This window comes from Oncorhynchus mykiss, chromosome 30 (genome assembly GCF_013265735.2).
Source record: "Oncorhynchus mykiss isolate Arlee chromosome 30, USDA_OmykA_1.1, whole genome shotgun sequence".
In the NCBI taxonomy this organism is placed as follows: Eukaryota; Metazoa; Chordata; class Actinopteri; order Salmoniformes; family Salmonidae; genus Oncorhynchus; species Oncorhynchus mykiss.
In genome coordinates this window covers 15708368-15728645 of record NC_050570.1, presented here as the reverse complement: position 1 = coordinate 15728645, position 20278 = coordinate 15708368, and the positions used below count along the sequence as shown (strand labels likewise).

The window sequence follows — 20278 nt, the reverse complement described above, 5'->3', positions numbered from 1 at the left end:
GTGATTAAAGAAATAAAAGCTGAAATAAATCATTCCCTCTACTATTATTCTGACATTTCACATTCTTAAAATAAAGTGGTGATCCTAACTGACCAAAGACAGGGAGTTTTTACTAGGATTAAATGTCAGGAATTGTGAAAAAACTGAGTTTAAATGTAGTTGGCTAAGGTGTATGTAAACCTCCGTCTTCATCTGTACATATGGTCACTTAGTTGACAGTGCTTGTCAGAGCAAAAATCAAGCCGTGAGGTCGAAGGAATTGTCCGTAGAGCACCGAGACAGAATTGTGTTGATGCACAAATTTGGGGAAGGGTACAAAAAAAATTCTGCAGCATTGAAGGTCCCCAAGAACACAGTGGCCTCCATTATTTTTCAATGGAAGACGTTTGGAACCACCGAGACTCTTCCTAGATCTGGCCGCCCGGCCAAACTGAGCAATTGGGGGAGAAGGGCCCCAATGGTCACTCTGACAGAGCTCTAGAGTTCCTCTGTAACCTAACAAAATGTGGAAAAAGTCAAGGGGTCTGAAAACTTTCCAAAGGCAGTGTTTACACACACTACACCTCCACTACATGCGCACGCATAACACACAAGCATACCTACACAACACAAACACACTTAATTTTACACTGATCATATGCTGCCACTACTACTCTTTATTTGACTTATTATTATCTATCTTGGTGCCTGTCACTTTACTCTGCCTTCATGTACATACATATATCTACTACGTTAAATACCTTATACCCCTGCACATTGATCTGGTACTGGTACTCCCTGAACATAGATCCATTCTTGTATATTTTATTCCTCTTCTGTTACTATGCTTTTATTACTTTTAACTGCATCATTGGGAAGGGCTCGTAAGCAAGCATTTCACAGTAAAGTCTAGTTTTCGGAAATGTGACAAACACCATTTGATTTGATTGCAGCACTCGGTATCTTAATATTAGATCAGTTTGCTCAGTCATTTACCCGATAATAAATTATTCTATTCACGCAATGTTAGTATTGAAGTCAGTGAGTTCATTCTCTCTTCTTGAGTGTTCAGTAAAGGTCTAACCAAAACTTGTAGTTCAGTAGCATGCTTCAGCACCTGTTTGTCATATGGATAGAGTGCACTCTGCTGGTTCCTTATTGCAGTGCATGTGTTCAAGTGCCTGCATTAATTATGCACAATGTTAGTGCTGTACTTCATTCGGTGAGAGAGCTGTGTTTTGCCGACATATACATTTTAGGTGTCAGTGCTTCTGTTATAATGCATGCATGCTTATCTTTGGGACGATGTATAGATTACGTACTGTTAACTCTGCCTACTGTACATGTGGGTAGTACTATATCGTCATTAAAATTGTGCACATTTAATAACTTTGTGACCAGTATTGATATCGTTGCATTGTGCTACTATGTATCTCCAAATATATTCAACATTGCTATGCGATACAGTAGTATCAGCTTATACAAAAACACATGCACTATTATGACTTTCTGTGTCAGTGTCTGAAGGTTGCCAGATGTAGCATCTCTGGGATGGAGTTCAGAAGACAGGAGACATGGGGATAACAGATGGAGGCTGCTCGTGGACACAGGAAGCTGTCACAGGGGGAGGGGGTGGCTGATGCAGGGCGTGAAGACTCGCTAGAGAGACAGAAGAAGGTTATTTAAAGGAGCAGTTTGGTTACGTCCCAATTGGCACACTAATCCCTATACAGTGCACTACTTTTAACCAGGTTCCATAAGTAGTGCACTATATAGGGAATAGGGTGTCATTTGGAATGCATCCTTTGATTTGAATGGCTCCATGACCTAGCAGAGCACAGCACTGTCTGCCAATATGACTTATTGCAGTGGAAGCCTGTGACGGCCGGGGATGTTTTGAGTGACCTAACTTTACTGTGTGCAGACTAGAGCCTTGGCTGGTTGTCTGTACTGTAAAGCATAGTGTGACACAGGGAGAGGAGAGAGAGAGAGGGGCTGGCCAGCATCAATGCCTGCCTGTCTGTCCCCCAGCCTGCTGTGATATAAATCGGACCACACACACACACACACGGCATACAAACACACAGACACATACATGGCACACACACACAGTGGCACTCTGAGTGGCACAGACACACACACACACAAACAGAGACACACACGTACACAGGTAAACAGGTACTCCCTCCCTACAAACAAGCACACACCTCATTATACCCGCTGATCCTGATGAATCACTGATCAGTGATTTAAGGAGGCTGAGTGTGTTGGTGGACAGAGGTCTGAGAGTGTGATTGGTTGGGTCTAAGCTGAATCAGCCTGGTTGGCACACACCAGTCTAAGGGTTTTACCGGAAAGCCATACTTACATTTCCCAGACAAAAATTCCTACTTAACCTAGTAGAAGCTGCTACACATGACATAAGCTTATCCTTGTACTGGATGGCATTGACTTAAAAACAAAGCTCTACAATTGAATACACTAAACAAAAAAGGGATGATGCCAGTGTGTTTAAGACCATGGACTACCACTGGGCCCTATTGGAAAGCAGGGTATTATGTCAGCTGGACCAGATCTAATCTATAGCATGTCACAGGTGATGAATAAAATCACACATCCCCGAGTGAATGGCTGGAAATGCAGTAAGATTCTTGATAGGGCTTTCAGAGAAAAGTAATCAAGGCACCTCAAGAGAATTAAAGCGTATTATCCCCCCTGACCACCACCATTATCAAATGTCCACAACTGGCATACAGGTGTGGCACACATGCCTGGTTTGAGAGATCGTTCATCTGGCAAAGTGAACACAGCTCTTCTCATATTTTCTTGGGTTGCACTGAAGTAATAGCCAGTTTGTAGTGTGATGATGAAAATGGATTGCCATGCTAGGCTCAGAATGAAACAGAAGCTTACCGGATTCATTTCAGATTATGTGGCCCAGACACAGTGTAATCCCTTTATCTACATACTTACCTGTCCTGTCCCTGACGGTGATCCTGCCACTGTAAGACTAATTGCACCTGTCTATGACTGGCAGGAGCAAATCCTCCCTATTGTGTCAGCAGCACAGCACAGGACAGGCTGCTTTACAACCGGCATGCTACTGGTTATCTGCTGCTGAGCCTACATTATATAAAGTAAATGGCATTATCCCATTGAGGTTTCACAACAACAGAAATGCTTTTAATGTTCACTCTCCATAGGAAATGAGGGTTTATTATTATTATTATCCGGCTTTTTATTGATATTTAGAAGAAGCTTAGTGTATTAGGCATTATTACCTATCCATCTAAACTGGTATCAATCTGACTACGAAATGAACCTTTACTGTAGGAGATATGAGAGATATGGGTAGCTAAGAGGCCAAAACTACACAGCGCAGTGTTTTTGCATTGATATGCAAGAATATGTAGCTTACCCTTTCCATAATTTCTGCATAGAAATGACAGTTCTTATAATAGCTGAAATTGTCATGCTGTAGTCAAGTGGATACTTCAACTGATTATGTGAGAGGTCTCCTTCAGGGGTGGAAACACAGGGAACAGAATCATCAAGTTACAAATGGAGCCTACAGTCATACGGTCTACACACCCCTTGCACAGTCTTCACATTTTGCTGCCTTAAATTAAATGTAAAAAGAGATTACATTAGATTTTTTCCCCCACACCGATCTACACAACCTATTCCACATTTTTAAAGTGAAAGAAAAATCAGAACATTTTCCAAATTAATAACAAATACAAAATTAAGATGTCTTGACTGCATGTCTACACACCAGTGGTAGAAGCACCTTTGGCAGGCATTGCAGCTGTGAATAATTTTGAATTAGATTCTAGCAACTTTGGACAACTCTTAGGGAAATATACAGTTGCTAGTGAAAGTCTACACACCCCTTGCACAGTCTTCACATTTGCCGACTTAAAATGAAATCTAAAAAGGGATTCAATTATATATATTTTTAACTTGGAGGTAATCACAGAAATAATCTTTAAACTATGCCACTTTGCATGGATTAGATTGCCATCTGGTGGTTTGAATGGCACACTACGGAAGCAATCTATCAGACTAGAGAACGCTGATAGGGCTTGTTCATTTCATGAGTTTGTGGTAGCTAGGGATAGTTTGGTGGTCAGTCAATGAATATGTTCTTTATATCAATGAACCGCCTAGTGTTAGTGTCTAAATAGAAGTGACAACACCTCAAGGATAGAACGAAGGTACTATCCGTGAGACAAAAATGGTCCCGTTTTCAACCACTAAAGGATACAAGCGCCATGCATCCTATGGGCCCACCATACTTGCGTCAAATGAGAACATTGCAATCAGAAATGTAAAATGTAGCTGACAGGACATGCTTCTAAATTCTGCAGAAAAATCTCAACATTTTCTACATATAAATAGATTCCTATCTGAATACCCAGTAAGGGCGTTTTCACACATATGTCTGAGTTCGATTATTTGTTACATTGTACTTTTTTCATTTGGTCCGGTTGGTTTCACATTGTCAAATGTCAAACCACCTAAAATGCCTAAACAAAACCAAGTGTTCATGCAAGTAATTTGTTCATTGGAGAAAAATGCTCACATTATAATGATCAAGAAGCCTAACTTGTATTCCATGTTACATATTACTTTCGCTTTGGTCTTCCAACAATAGCCGCTCTAACTAAACTGCGACGTGAATAGGCGTACAACACCCATGTAGCCTAATCTGCATCGGAAGCATTCATAAATGCGCTGCAAATCATATAATATTTAAGATATATTAAATTACGTTACTGCGCTGTGTGCATTTCATCAACTGCTCGCTGCCAAACAACCAATAATACAACAGAGTCTCTAAAGCATACTGTACTGTCTGATAATACTTTTTCCTGTGTTTGGTCCGGACTGGTTCTGCAGCGAACCACACAAGACAACCCTTTTTAAACAAACCACGGTGCGTTGTTTAGTGCGCTCCCGAGTGACGATTGTGGAAATAGGAAATAAACGGTAAAAAACGAGCCACAATTCGGAAAAACCGCTACAAAGCCATTTTGTGGGAAAGCCCCTAAGCCTATTCTTGTTTTATCCAGTCTGTAGGCAACTGATCAGTTATCTCCAGTTCTCCACATGTTTTCACAATGTATCCCACAATGCACGGCAAAGTCTTTGAATCTTTGAATATTTTAAATAAAAAATGTAAAACTTTTTTTTATAATTGCGTTCACATCACAATATCATTTTACACGTTTCCCTAATCTATGTCTATTTGTGTATTGTCTATCTTTTTTTTTATTGAAACCGTGATAGGAATCATCATTGTGTCGAAACTAAATCCACCCAATCCTACAATTGATTTATCTTTGCGCAGTGGCAGTATCGTAGCCTATGAGGTTTATCCGAGGCGCGATTATTGCTAGTTGAAAACTTTACCCAATACCCCGCCAAGACGACTTGAAATATAGTTGGCTTTGGCAATTTTTGATGGTCTCTCAGGAGACTGATATGCTTGTGAAATATAAACCCTGAATCGTACTCAGCGTAATTAATAATGCTACCTGTACGAGCGCATGAAACGCTATTCATAATGGAAATCTGAAATGATCTCTGTTGGAGATCACTGGGTTTGTTCGACTATGCAGCCGACAGTGCAGGTGAGTAATGACTAACTGATCTACAGAGAACCTTGCATCAGAAATAACTGCTCATGGGCCTCCAGAGTGGCGCAGTTGTCTAAAGCACTGCATCGCAGCACTAGCTGTGCCACTACAGATCCTGATTCGAGTCCAGGCTCTGTCGCAGCCGGCTGCAACCAGGAGACCCATGGAGCGGCGAACAATTGTACCATCGCGCTCTAGTGACTCCTGAGGCAGGCCGGGCGCAATGCACGTTGACACAGTTGACAGGTGTGTATGGTGTTTCCTCTGACACATTGGCTCGGCTGGCTTCCAGGTTAAGCGGGCATTGTGTCAAGAAGCAGTGAGGCTGGGTTGTGTTTCGGAGGATGCACGGCTCTCGACCTTTGCCTCTCCCGAGTCCGTACGGGAGTTGCAGCGATGGGACAAGACTGTAACTACCAATTGGATACCACGAAAAGGGATAAAATAAATAACTACTCATTATTATTTGTAGATCAGTCAGTCATTTACAATTGACCAATTATACATTTCGGTTTTGATCCTCTCGAACATGACCAATGTAGCAAGTAACTACCCTTATGTGCGCTAAAGATGGCTGCCGTCTTATTGGCTCTTAACCAACTATGCTATTTTGTTTGTTTTTGTACATAATGTTGCTGCTACCATCTCTTATGACCGAAAAGAGCTTCTGGACATCAGAACTAGGATTACACACCTCAAAGTGGACAAGGAGTTCTTCAATGAGTCGGATGCGAGGGATATACTTTGGACACCCGACCAGGCCCAGATCCCTGTGATTCACTGGAAAAGGAAGCATAGATTTTGAGGAAAGAGATCAGGATGTCTTGTGAGGATCAGGCGACGAGTGGCTAATCTGCACTTGCCTTCCATTCCGCTAGCTAATGTTCAAATGCTGGAAAATGAATGGGACGAACTGAAAGCACGTATATCCTACCAACGAGAAATTAAAAACGGTAATATCTTGTTTCACAGAGTCGTGGCTGAACGCCGACATTAAGAACATACAGCTGGCTGGTTATGCACTCTATCAGCAGGACAGAACAGCAGCCTCTTGGAAGACACAGGGCCTATGCATATTTGTAAACAATAGCTGGTGCACGATATCTAAGGAAGTCTCAGGGTTTTTCTCACCTGAGGTAGAGTATATCATGATAAGCTGTAGACCACACTATCTACCTAGAGAGTTTTTATCTGTATTTTTCGTAGCTGTCTACATACCACCACAGACCAAGGCTGGCACTAAACCAAATCAAATCAAATAAAATTTTATTTGTCACATACACATGGTTAGCAGATGTTAATGCGAGTATATACATATGAGATGAGTATGTAAACAAAGTGGCATAGTTAAAGTGGCTAGTGATACATGTATTACATAAAGATGCAGTAGATGATAGAGTACAGTATATACATATGAGATGAATAATGTAGGGTATGTAAACATTATATTAGGTAGCATTGTTTAAAGTGGCTAGTGATATATTTTACATCATTCCCATCAATTCCCATTATTAAAGTGGCTGGAGTTGAGTCAGTGTGTTGGCAGCAGCCACTCAATGTTAGTGGTGGCTGTTTAACAGTCTGATGGCCTTGAGATAGAAGCTGTTTTTCAGTCTCTCGGTCCCAGCTTTGATGCACCTGTACTGACCTCGCCTTCTGGATGATAGCGGGGTGAACAGGCAGTGGCTCGGGTGGTTGTTGTCCTTGATGATCTTTATGGCCTTCCTGTGACATCGGGTGGTGTAGGTGTCCTGGAGGGCAGGTAGTTTGCCCCCGGTGATGCGTTGTGCAGACTTCACTACCCTCTGGAGAGCCTTACGGTTGTGGGCGGAGCAGTTGCCGTACCAGGCGGTGATACAGCCCGACAGGATGCTCTCGATTGTGCATCTGTAGAAGTTTGTGAGTGCTTTTGGTGACAAGCCGAATTTCTTCAGCCTCCTGAGGTTGAAGAGGCTCTGCTGCGCATTCTTCACGATGCTGTCTGTGTGGGTGGACCAATTCAGTTTGTCTGTGATGTGTACACCGAGGAACTTAAAACTTACTACCCTCTCCACTACTGTTCCATCGATGTGGATAGGGGGGTGTTCCCTCTGCTGTTTCCTGAAGTCCACAATCATCTCCTTAGTTTTGTTGACGTTGAGCGTGAGGTTATTTTCCTGACACCACACTCCGAGGGCCCTCACCTCCTCCCTGTAGGCCGTCTCGTCGTTGTTGGTAATCAAGCCTACCACTGTAGTGTCGTCCGCAAACTTGATGATTGAGTTGGAGGCGTGCGTGGCCACGCAGTCGTGGGTGAACAGGGAGTACAGGAGAGGGCTCAGAACGCACCCTTGTGGGGCCCCAGTGTTGAGGATCAGCGTGGTGGAGATGTTGTTGCCTACCCTCACCACCTGGGGGCGGCCCGTCAGGAAGTCCAGTACCCAGTTGCACAGGGCAGAGTTGAGACCCAGGGTCTCGAGCTTGATGACGAGCTTGGAGGGCACTATGGTGTTAAATGCCGAGCTGTAGTCGATGAACAGCATTCTCACATAGGTATTCCTCTTGTCCAGATGGGTTAGGGCAGTGTGCAGTGTGGTTGAGATTGCATCGTCTGTGGACCTATTTGGGCGGTAAGCAAATTGGAGTGGGTCTAGGGTGTCAGGTAGGGTGGAGGTGATATGGTCCTTGACTAGTCTCTCAAAGCACTTCATGATGACGGAAGTGAGTGCTACGGGGCGGTAGTCGTTTAGCTCAGTTACCTTAGCTTTCTTGGGAACAGGAACAATGGTGGCCAATGGTGGATAGGGATTGATTGAATATGTCCGTAAACACACCAGCCAGCTGGTCTGCGCATGCTCTGAGGGCGCGGCTGGGGATGCCGTCTGGGCCTGCAGCCTTGCGAGGGTTGACACGTTTAAATGTTTTCCTCACGTCGGCTGGGCAAAAAAGTTATTTAGTCTGCCTGGGAGCAAGACATCCTGGTCCGTGACGGGGCCGGTTTTCTTTTTGTAATCCGTGATTGACTGTAGACCCTGCCACATACCTCTTGTGTCTGAGCCGTTGAATTGAGATTCTACTTTGTCTCTATACTGACGCATAGCTTGTTTGATTGCCTTGCGGAGGGAATAGTTACACTGTTTGTATTCGGTCATGTTTCCGGTCACCTTGCCCTGATTAAAAGCAGTGGTTCGCGCTTTCAGTTTCACGCGAATGCTGCCATCAATCCACGGTTTCTGGTTTGGGAATGTTTTAATCGTTGCTATGGGAACGACATCTTCAACGCACGTTCTAATGAACTCGCTCACCGAATCAGCGTATTCGTCAATGTTGTTGTCTGACGCAATACGAAACATATCCCAGTCCACGTGATGGAAGCAGTCTTGGAGTGTGGAGTCAGATTGGTCGGACCAGCGTTGAACAGACCTCAGCGCGGGAGCTTCTTGTTTTAGTTTCTGTCTGTAGGCAGGGATCAACAAAATGGAGTTGTGGTCAGCTTTTCCGAAAGGAGGGCGGGGCAGGGCCTTATATGCGTCGCGGAAGTTAGAATAGCAGTGATCCAAGGTTTTTCCAGCCCTGGTTGTGCAATCGAGATGCTGATAAAATTTAGGGAGTATTGTTTTCAGATTAGCCTTGTTAAAATCCCCAGCTACAATGAATGCATCCTCCGGATAAATGGATTCCAGTTTGCACAGAGTCAAATAAAGTTTGTTCAGAGCCAACGATGTGTCTGCTTGGGGGGAATATATACGGCTGTGATTATAATCGAAGAGAATTCTCTTGGTAGATAATGCGGTCGACATTTGATTGTGAGGAATTTTAAATCAGGTGAACAGAAGGACTTGAGTACCTGTATGCTGTTATGATCACACCACGTCACGTTAACCATGAAGCATACGCCCCCGCCCCTCTTCTTACCAGAAAGATGTTTGTTTCTGTCTGCGCGATGCGTGGAGAAACCAGCTGGCTGCACCGACTCCGATAGCATCTCTCCAGTGAGCCATGTTTCCGTGAAGCAAAGAACGTTACAGTCTCTGATGTCCCTCTGGAATGCTACCCTTGCTCGGATTTCATCAACCTTGTTGTCAAGAGACTGGACATTGGCGAGAAGAATGCTAGGGAGTGGTGCACGATGTGCCCGTCTCCGGAGTCTGACCAGAAGACCGCTCCGTTTCCCTCTTTTACGAAGTCTTTTTTTTGGGTCGCCGGCTGGGATCCATTCCGTTGTCCTGGGTGAAAGGCAGAACACAGGATCCGCTTCGCGAAAGTCATATTATTGGTCGTACTGATGGTGAGTTGACGCTGCTCTTATGTTCAGTAGTTCTTCTCGACTGTATGTAATGAAACCCACGATGACCTGGGGTACCAATGTAAGAAATAACACGTAAAAAAACAAAAAACTGCATAGTTTCCTAGGAACGCGAAGCGAGGCGGCCATCTCTGTCGGCACCGGAAGAACTGCACTCAATGAGCTGTATTCCGTCATAAGCAAACAGGAAAATGCCCATCCAGAGGCGGCGCTCCTAGTGGCTGGGGACTTTAATGCAGGGAAACTGAAATCAGTTTTACCTACATGTTAAATGTGCAACCAGAGAGGGAAAAGGTCTACCCCACCTTTACTCCACACAGAGACGTGTACAAAGCTCTCCCTCACCCTCCATTTGGCAAATCTGACCATAACTCTATCCTCCTGATTCCTGCTTTACAAGCAAAAATTTAAGCAGGAAGCACCAGTGACTCGGTCCATAAAAAAAGTGGTCAGATGAAGCAGATGCTAAACTACAGTGCTAAACTACTGGAATATGTTCCGTGATTCTTCCAATGGCATCGATTGAGGAGTACACCACATCAGTCACTGGCTTTATCATTACGTGCATCGAGGACATCGTCCCCACAGTGACCGTACGTACATACCCCAACCAGAAGCTATGAATTACAGGTAACATTCGCACTGAGCTAAAGGGTAGAGCTACCACTTTCAAGGAGCGGGACTCTAACCCAGAAGTTTATAAGAAATCCCGCTATACCCCCGATGAACCATCAAACAGGCAAAGCGTACTACACCGGCTCCGATGCTTGTGGGATGTGGTGAGAAGCACCTGACTGTAGTGTGCAGTTCGGGGCCGGGCTCAATGTGGGCGTAGTCAAATGTGTTTAACCCAAACCCTTCCTGTCCCGTCTCCTTCAAGCTCACCCTCATGTTGAAGATATCGAATCTTAATCTAAAAAAATAAAATATAAAAATAAAATATCAACCATGGAAGTCATTATGCGTAATGTACTTTTTAAATTTTTTTATTTATTTTTACCCCCAATTTCGTGGTATCCAATTGTTGTAGTAGCTACTATCTTGTCTCATTGCTACAACTCCCGTACGGGCTCGGGAGAGACGAAGGCTGAATGTCATGCGTCCTCCGATACACAACCCAACCTGCCTTACTGCTTCTTAACACAGCGCATCCAACCCGGAAGCCAGCCGCACCAATGTGTCGGAGGAAACACCGTGCACCTGGCAACCTTGGCTAGCGCGCACTGCGCCCGGCCCGCCACAGGAGTCGCTGGTGCGCGATGAGACAAGGAGATCCCTACCGACCAATCCCTCCCTAACCCGGACAACGCTAGGCCAATTGTGCGTCGCCCCACGGACCTCCCGGTCACGGCCGGTTACGACAGAGCCTGAGCGCGATCCCAGGGACTCTGATGGCACAGACTCTGATCGCGCTGCAGTACAGCGCCCTTAATCACTGTGCCACCCGGGACGCCTTGTAATGTACTTTCTAATGTTAATGTTATACCAGTGCAGTGGTATATTTTTATATAACCAACTACCACACCGATATTAGCATAGCATTAATTAGCACCAATTTGCACTTGAGCTAGCTAATTAGCAATAGCACCCTTTTGAATGTGAGCTAGCTAATTGCTTACAATGAGGGAATCTTATTTGGACAAATTTGCCTACTTTAGCAGTAAGCCTAGTAAGCCATGTACAGTTATGTAATCGATTTGATCACTGATTTTCTGTGTTTCTTCAATGTATGCCTTGTTGTGTTTGGCTGGTTCTAAATGTGTATCGTTGATGCCGACGGCCATTCCCTTAGTTACACATAGCGAGTCTACACGGCCTACACATAGTAAATACAATAATGAAATCACCTGGTTCCAACATGCATGGCAAGTCAAGAAAAGTCTTTGTAACTTGTCCACACTGCAAAATGAAGTTAAGTAAGAAAAACTTGAAAACACATTTACGAAGAAAGCCTACACATTTCTTTGAAACAGTGTCCAGGGAAAGAGTTTTGGCATGTGAGTGCATTGATGTGAGAAATGGTGTGTTTGCAGTTGAAAATACATTTTATGGACCAGCAACACCCATACATGTTGTGAAAAATACTTGAGCTAATTCAGTTCCAACTGTGTTCAAAACTGTTATGCATGCTGGAGTATAAAAAGGTGTTGAATTGTACTTTTTCTTCACTTTCACAGAAACATTGCTCGGATCCTGTTCCCTGGACCTTGGAGGACTTTTGGTGTGGATGATGTTCAGGTTGGATATTCCTTTAAATGATTCCACTGAACTGTACCATTTGATTGTCATTCCTGTATTGAAAATGGTACCTTGTTCACACCACAGGGCCTACCAAAGCAAGGTTTCTCAAACAACTGTGGGGTGTTTGTTTTGATGGTAAGATGGTAAGATGCTATTCAGTGTATTATATTAGTCCTATTTTCTGTTATAACATATGAATAGTTATTATTATTTCTGTGCTTGCAGCATGCAAAGCACACTACTGTTATTGCTCATACATTTTCTTTTGTATTATTCTTGACACTTTTTGGGACCTATTTCCTACAGTCTTTACACTACACACACAATTCATACATCAAACTCCTGCAGAGCTGGACGCTGATGTGACATGCTGTGACTTAATGGGGGGGATGTCTTCTACACCCTGAAATATATTCCTGGAGGGGAGTGGTATTATTATTATTTGCTATTATCATTATTGTTGTTATCATATCTATCAAACTTAACAACCTATTATTTCTTAACTTATAGTACGCCCTGTTCATTGCAATGGAGGCACAGTGTGATTTCACTGAGGTACAGTGGGGCAAAAAAGTATTTAGTCAGCCACCAATTGTGCAAGTTCTCCCACTTAAAAAGATGAGAGAGGTCTGTAATTTTCATCATAGGTACACTTCAACTATGACTGACAAAATGAGAAAAGAAAATCCAGAAAATCACATTATAGGATTTTTAATGAATTTATTTCCAAATTATGGTGGAAAATAAGTATTTGGTCAATAACAAAAGTTTATCTCAATACTTTGTTATATACCATTTGTTGGCAATGACAGAGGTCAAACGTTTTCTGTAAGTCTTCACAAGGTTTTCACACACTGTTGCTGGTATTTTGGCCCATTCCTCCATGCAGATCTCCTCTAGAGCAGTGATGTTTTGGGGCTGTTGCTGGGCAACACGGACTTTCAACTCCCTCCAAAGATTTTCTATGGGGTTGAGATCTGGAGACTGGCTAGGCCACTCCAGGACCTTGAAATGCTTCTTACGAAGCCACTCCATCGTTGCACGGGCGGTGTGTTTGGGATCATTGTCATGCTGAAAGAAACAGCCACGTTTCATCTTCAATGCCCTTGCTGATGGAAGGAGGTTTTCACTCAAAATCTCATGATACATGGCCCCATTCATTCTTTCCTTTACATGGCCCCAAAGAATGATGTTTCCACCCCCATGCTTCACAGTAGGTATGGTGTTCTTTGGATGCAACTCAGCATTATTTGTCCTCCAAACACGACGAGTTGAGTGTTTACCAAAAAGTTCTATTTTGGTTTCATCTGACCATATGACATTCTCCCAATCTTCTTCTGGATCATCTCTAGCAAACTTCAGACGGGCCTGGACATGTACTGGCTTAAGCAGGGGGACACGTCTGGCACTGCAGGATTTGAGTCCCTGGCGGCGTAGTGTGTTACTGATGGTAGGCTTTGTTACTTTGGTCCCAGCTCTCTGCAGGTCATTCACTAGGTCCCCCCGTGTGCTTCTGGGATTTTTGCTCACCGTTCTTGTGATCATTTTGACCCCACGGGGTGAGATCTTGTGTGGAGCCCCAGATCGAGGGAGATTATCAGTGGTCTTGTATGTCTTCCATTTCCTAATAATTGCTCCCACAGTTGATTTCTTCAAACCAAGCTGCTTACCTATTGCAGATTCAGTCTTCCCAGCCTGGTGCAGGTCTACAATTTTGTTTCTGGTGTCCTTTGACAGCTCTTTGGTCTTGGCCATAGTGGAGTTTGGAGTGTGTGTCTTTTATACTGATAACAAGTTCAAACAGGTGCCATTAATACAGGTAACGAGTGGAGGACAGAGGAGCCTCTTAAAGAAGAAGTTACAGGTCTGTGAGAGCCAGAAATCTTGCTTGTTTGTAGGTGACCAAATACTTATTTTCCACCATAATTTGCAAATAAATTCATAAAAAATCCTACAATGTGATTTTCTGGATTTTTTTTCCTAATTTTGTCTGTCATAGTTGAAGTATACATATGATGAAAATGACAGGCCTCGCTCATCTTTTTAAGTAAGAGAACTTGCACAATTGGTGGCTGACTAAATACTTTTTTGCCCCACTGTATATATCGCCGCTACTGTTATTTACTGCTGCTCTTTAATGATTCGTTATTTTTATCTCTTAATTTTTTAGGGATTTTCTTAAAACTGCATTGTTGGTTAAGGGCTTGTATGTAAGCATTTCACTGTAAGGTCTACTACACCTGTTGTATTCAGCGCATGTGACAAATAACATTTGATTTTATTTGATGTGTGTGTGTGGGGGGGGGGGGGGGGGGGGGGCTCAAAAGTTCAATGGAATTTAAAGTCATCCCACCTTTTTACCATTTATAGTGTGTATGCAAAGTGATGGTGTCGTACCTTATAATGACCAGTACATGCCATTGTCCAAAATACTTTGGTTATGTAGTGACGTTCAGCAACCAGGTGAGGGCAGTATTGTATTGTATGAGAATGTATTGAAACACCAGAAGAAGAATAAACCATCAACGAGGGGAAAATATAAACTACGTGGAAGGTTTGTTCTACGAAGCGCAAGCTTACCAAAACAGCTCAAACATAGAACATATAAGAATGAACTATAGCAATTGGATTCTACCTTGCTGATACGCCGCGTTATAGTGAAATTATGTACGTTCTAGTGCTCCTCAAGCCAATCAGAAACGAGTATTCAACAATGCCATGGTATAAAATAAGGGATAATCAACGATATGTTCTATGCAAAATAAAGAACGATGGAGCAGATGTGTTCCACTACCTGCTAGTGGAGTGGAACTAACCGTCCATGTCTTGCTATTAAGAAAATCGAATTCAACGAGGCCAATAATATTTTCAATTTGACTTTTGCTTTCCAAAGCAGCTCAAACATAGAACATGTAAGAATGAACTATAGTCATTGAATTCTACCATGACGTGCTTTATAGGAAATTATAAACTGGGTGGTTCGAACCCTGAATGATGATTGGCTGACAGCCATGGTGTATCAAACCATATTATACCACGGGTATGACAAAACATTAATTTTCACTCTCCTAATTATGTTGGTAACCAGTTTATAATAGCAATAAGGCACCTCAGGGGTTTGTGGTATATGGCTAATAGACCATGGCTAAGGGCTGTATCCAGGCACTCCGCGTTGCTTCATATACCACAACATCTCGGGCCTTGTTGCTTAAATAATGCACGCTCTAGAATGCCCTTCAAAACAATCAGAAATTAGTATTTAACATTGCCATTGTATTAAAATAATATAATAGTAATAATATACCATGTAGCAAGACACTTTCATCAAAAAGCGACAGAGTAGTATTGTGCGTGCATGCATTCCATTCGTACAAATATTACACCTTTATTCAGAATAGTTGAGCATTGTTATTGATTGCTTCTTCTTTATAGAATCTACGAATGATATGTTTGGGAATGGTGACATTAGTAAAAGTGTGCTTAGTGCCCCTCGGTGCCAATCAGTAATGTGGTCTGAGAGAGGAGCCCTGATTGTAGTGGGCTGTGATGATTAGGAATGGCTTCCTTCAAGAGAGGGCTTCTTCACTATGACGATGGGAAGCAATCAGGCACCCAATTAAATGAGTGCGCACATTTACGATGCAAGTGCGACCTCTTAAATCACCTTGTTACATTTGTAGGGTATTTGGCTACAGAACATACTGATAGTGCAGTATAATCAAATCAAATTTTATTAGTCACATGCTCCAAATACAAAAGGTGTAGACCTTACAGCTTACTTACGAGCCCCTAACAGACAGTGCAGTTTCAAAAAATATGGATAAGAATAAGAGATAAAAGTAACAAGTAACTTCTTATGGCTTGAATCCCGCTAACGGGATCGATATGACAACAGCCAGTGAAAGTGCAGGGCGCCAAATTCAAAACAACAGAAATCTCATAATTAAAATTCCTCAAACATAGAAGTATTTTACACCATTATAAAGATAAACTTGTTATTAATCCCACCAGTGTCCGATTTCAAAAAAGCTTTACAGCGAAAGCACAACATATGATTATGTTAGGTCAGAGCCTAGTCACAAAAACACACACATCCATTTTCCAGTCAAAGAGAGGAGTCACAAAAAGCAGAAATAGAGATAAAATTAATCCCTAACCTTTGATCTTCATCAGATGACACTCATAGGACTTCATGTTACACAATACATGTATGTTTTGTTCGATAAAGTTCATATTTATATACATATATATTGCAGAGAGCCACATCAATTTGCAGAAATACTCATAATAAACATTGATAAAAGATACACTTCTTCTTAATGTAACCTCTGTGCCAAATTTCAAAAAAGATTTACTGAAAAAACACACCATGCAATAATCTGAGTACAGCGCTCAGACAACAAATCAACATACAGATATCCGCCATGTTGTGGAGTCAACAGAAGTCTGAAAAAACATGAGAAATATTCACTTACCTTTTATGATCTTCATCAGAATGCACTCCCAGGAATCCCAGTTCCACAATAAATGTTTGATTTGTTCAATAAAGTCCATAATTTATGACCAAATGCCTCCTTTTTGTTTGCGCTTTTAGCCCAGTAATCCAAATTCATGACCCGCGAGCAGGCGAAAAGTCAAAAAGCTCCGTTACAGTCCGTAGAAACATGTCAAACTAAGTATAGAATCAATCTTTAGGGTGTTTTTATCATAAATCTTCAATAATGTTTCAACCGGAGAATTCCTTTGTCTTCAGAAATGCAATGGAACTCAAGCTAACGCGCGTGGTCAGCTCATGCCACTCTGCCAGACCACTGACTCAATCCCCTCTTATTCCCTCCTCCTTCACAGTAGAAGCATCAAACAAGGTTCTAAAGACTGTTTACCTCTAGTGGAAGCCTTAGGAAGTGCAATTTGACCCCATAGACACTGTATATTCCATAGGCCAAGAGTTGAAAAACTACAAACCTCAGATTTCCCACTTCCTGGTTGGATTTTTTTCTCAGGTTTTTGCCTGCCATATGAGTTCTGTTATACTCACAGACATCATTCAAACAGTTTTAGAAACTTCAGAGTGTTTTCTATCCAAATATTAATAATATGCATATATTAGCAACTGGGCCTGAGTAGCAGGCAGTTTACTCTGGGCACCTTATTCATCCAAGCTACTCAATACTGCCCCCAGCCATAAGAAGTAGAGGAGCAGTAAAAAAATAACAATATACATAGGGGGTGCTGGTACAGAGTCAATGTGTGGGGGCACTGGTTAGTTGAGAGAGTATGTACTTGTAGGTAGAGTTAATTAAAGTGACTATGCATAGATGACAACAGAGAGTGGCAGTGGTGTGGAGAGGGGGGGGCAATATCAATAGTCTGGGTAGCCATTTGACTAGATGTTCAGGAGTCTTATGGCTTGAAGCTGTTTAGAAGCCTCTTGGACCTAGACTTGGTGCTCCGGTACAGCTTGCCGTGTGGTAGCAGATAGAACAGTCTATGACTAGGGTGGCTGGAGTCTTTGACAATTTTCAGGGCCTTCCTCTGACACTGCCTGGTATAGAGGTCCTGGATGGCAGGAAGCTTGGACCCAGTACTGGGCTGTTCGCATTACCCTCTGTATGCAACCTGTCAGGATGCCCTCGATGGTGCAGCTGTAGAACCTTTTGAGGATCTGAGGACCCATGCCAAATCTTTTCAGTCTCCTGAGGGGGAATAGGTTTTGTCGTGCCCGCTTCACGACTGTCATGGTGTGCTTGGACCATGTTAGTTTGTTGGTGATGTGGACACCAAGGAACTTGAAGCTCTCAACCTGCTCCACTGCAGCCCCGTTGATGAGAATGGGGGCGTGCTCGGTCCTCTTTTTCTTGTAGTCCACAATCATCTCCTTTATCTTGATCACGTTGAGGGAGAGGTTGTTGTCCTGGCACCACACGGCCAGATCTCTGACTTCCCTATAGGCTGTCTCGTTGTTGTCAGTGATTAGGCCTACTGTACCACTGTTGTGTCATCAGCAAATGTAATGATGGTGTTGGAGTCGTGCCTGGCCGTGCAGTCATGAGTGAACAGGGAGTACAGGAGGGGACTGAGCACGCACACCTGAGGGGTCCCTGTGTTGGGGATCAGCGTGGTGAATGTGTTATTACCTACCCTTACCACCTGAGGGCGGCCCGTCAGGAAGTCCAGGATCCAGTTGCAGAGGGAGGTGTTTAGTGCCAGGGTCCCTAGCCTATTGATGAGCTTTGAGGGCATTATGGTGTTGAACGCTGAGCTGTAGTAAGTGAATCATTAGCATTCTCACATAGGTGTGCCTTCAGTCCAGGTGTGAAAGGACACTGTGGAGTGCAATAGAGATTGCATCGTCTGTGGATCTGTTGATGTGGTATGCAAATTAGGGTGGGGTCTAGGGTTTCTGGGGTAATGGTTTGATGTGAGCCATGACCAGCCTTTCAAAGCACTTCATGGCTACAGATGTGAGTGCTACGGGTCGGTAGTCATTTAGGAAGGTTACCTTAGTGTTCTTCGGCACAGGCACTATGGTGGTCTGCTTAAAACATGTTGGTATTACAGACTCGGACAGGGAGAGGTTGAAAATGTCAGTGAAGACACTTGCTAGTTGGTCAGCGCATGCTCGCAGTACATGTTCTGGTAATCCGACTGGCCCTGCGGCTTTGTGAATGTATGGCCTGGTAGATGTGTGATTGCCATCTTCAGTGGGGTTTGAGATATATACAGGAAATAATAAATTGACTTTCAGTCAGTGTCAGGCCACTCCTAATGGTTTGAGAAGTTAGGTCATGGAACGCTACCCCATACAGTGCCTTCAGAAAGCATTCACATTTTGTTACGTTACAGCCTTATTCTAAAATGGATTAAATACAAAAATATCCTCAGCAATCTACACACAATACCCCATAATGAAAAAGCAGAAACTGTTTTTTAGAAAACAGAAATACCTCATTTACACAAATACTCAGACCCTTTGCTATGAGACTCGAAATTGAGCTCAGATGCATCCTGTTTCCATTGATCATCCTTGATGTTTCTACAACTTGATTTGAGTCCACCTGTGGTAAATTCAATTGATTGGACATGATTTGGAAAGGCACGCATCTGATTCCACTATATAAGATCCCATAGACCTGTCTATATAACGTCACGTAGTTGACAGTGGGACTACAGAAAAAACCAAGGAAACCAAGGAATTGTCCGTAGAGCGCCGAGACTGGATTGTGTCGAGGCACAGATCTGGAGTGTACCAAAAGATGTCTGCAGCATTGAAGGTCCCCAAGAACACAGTGGCCTCCATTGTTCTTAAATGGAAGAAGTTTAGAACCACCAAGACTCTTCCTAGAGTTGGCCGCCCGGCCAAACTGAGCAATCGGGGAGAAGGGCCTTGATCAGGGAGGTGACCAAAAACCCGATGGTCACTCTAACGGAGCTCTAGAGTTCCTCTGTGGAGATGGGAGAACCTTACAGAAGGACAAACATATCTGCAGCACTCCACCAATCAGGCCTTTATGGAGAGTGGCCAGACAGAAGCCACTCCTCAGTAAAAGGCACATGACAGCCCACTTGGAGTTTGCAAAAAGGCACCTAAAGACTCAGACCATGAGAAACAAGATTCTCTTGTCTGATGAAACCAACAAACCTGAAACCTGAATGCCAAGTGCCACGTCTGGAGGAAACCTGGCACCATCCCTACGGTGAAGAACGGTGGTGGTAGCATCATGCTGTGGGGATGTTTTTCAGCTGCAGGAACTGGAAGACTAGTTAGGATTGAGGTCAAGGTGAATGGCGCAAAGTACAGAGAGGTCCTTAATGAAAACTTGCTCCAGAGCACTCAGGACCTCAGACTGGGGCAAAGGTTCACCTTCCAACAGGACAACGACCCTAAGCACACAGCCAAGACAATGCAGGAGTGGCTGTGGGACAAGTCTCTGAATGTCCTTGAATTGCCCGATCAAACATATCTGGAGAAACCAGAAAATACAAGCTGTTCAGCAATGATCCTCATCCAACCTGACAGAGCTTGAGAGGATTTGCAGAGAAGAATGGGAGAAACCAAAAAATACAGGTGTGCCAAGCTTGTAGTGTCATACCCAAGAAGACTCGAGGCTGTAATCGCTGCCAAAGGTGC

At 43.3% G+C, this 20278-nt stretch overlaps 1 long non-coding RNA gene and 1 other non-coding gene across 2 annotated transcripts; both read left to right on the top strand.

Moving 5' to 3' along the window:
* The first annotated feature begins 5320 nt into the window (after positions 1–5320).
* On the top strand, positions 5321–5461 carry LOC118945895. Its single transcript, XR_005041050.1, has one exon. It is a non-coding gene; the product is annotated as a U4 spliceosomal RNA (small nuclear RNA).
* LOC110521412 lies at positions 5329–12707 on the top strand. Its single transcript, XR_002473133.2, has 4 exons — positions 5329–5615; positions 12084–12144; positions 12232–12282; positions 12454–12707. It is a non-coding gene; the product is annotated as an uncharacterized LOC110521412 (long non-coding RNA).
* Positions 12708–20278: the final 7571 nt, after the last annotated feature.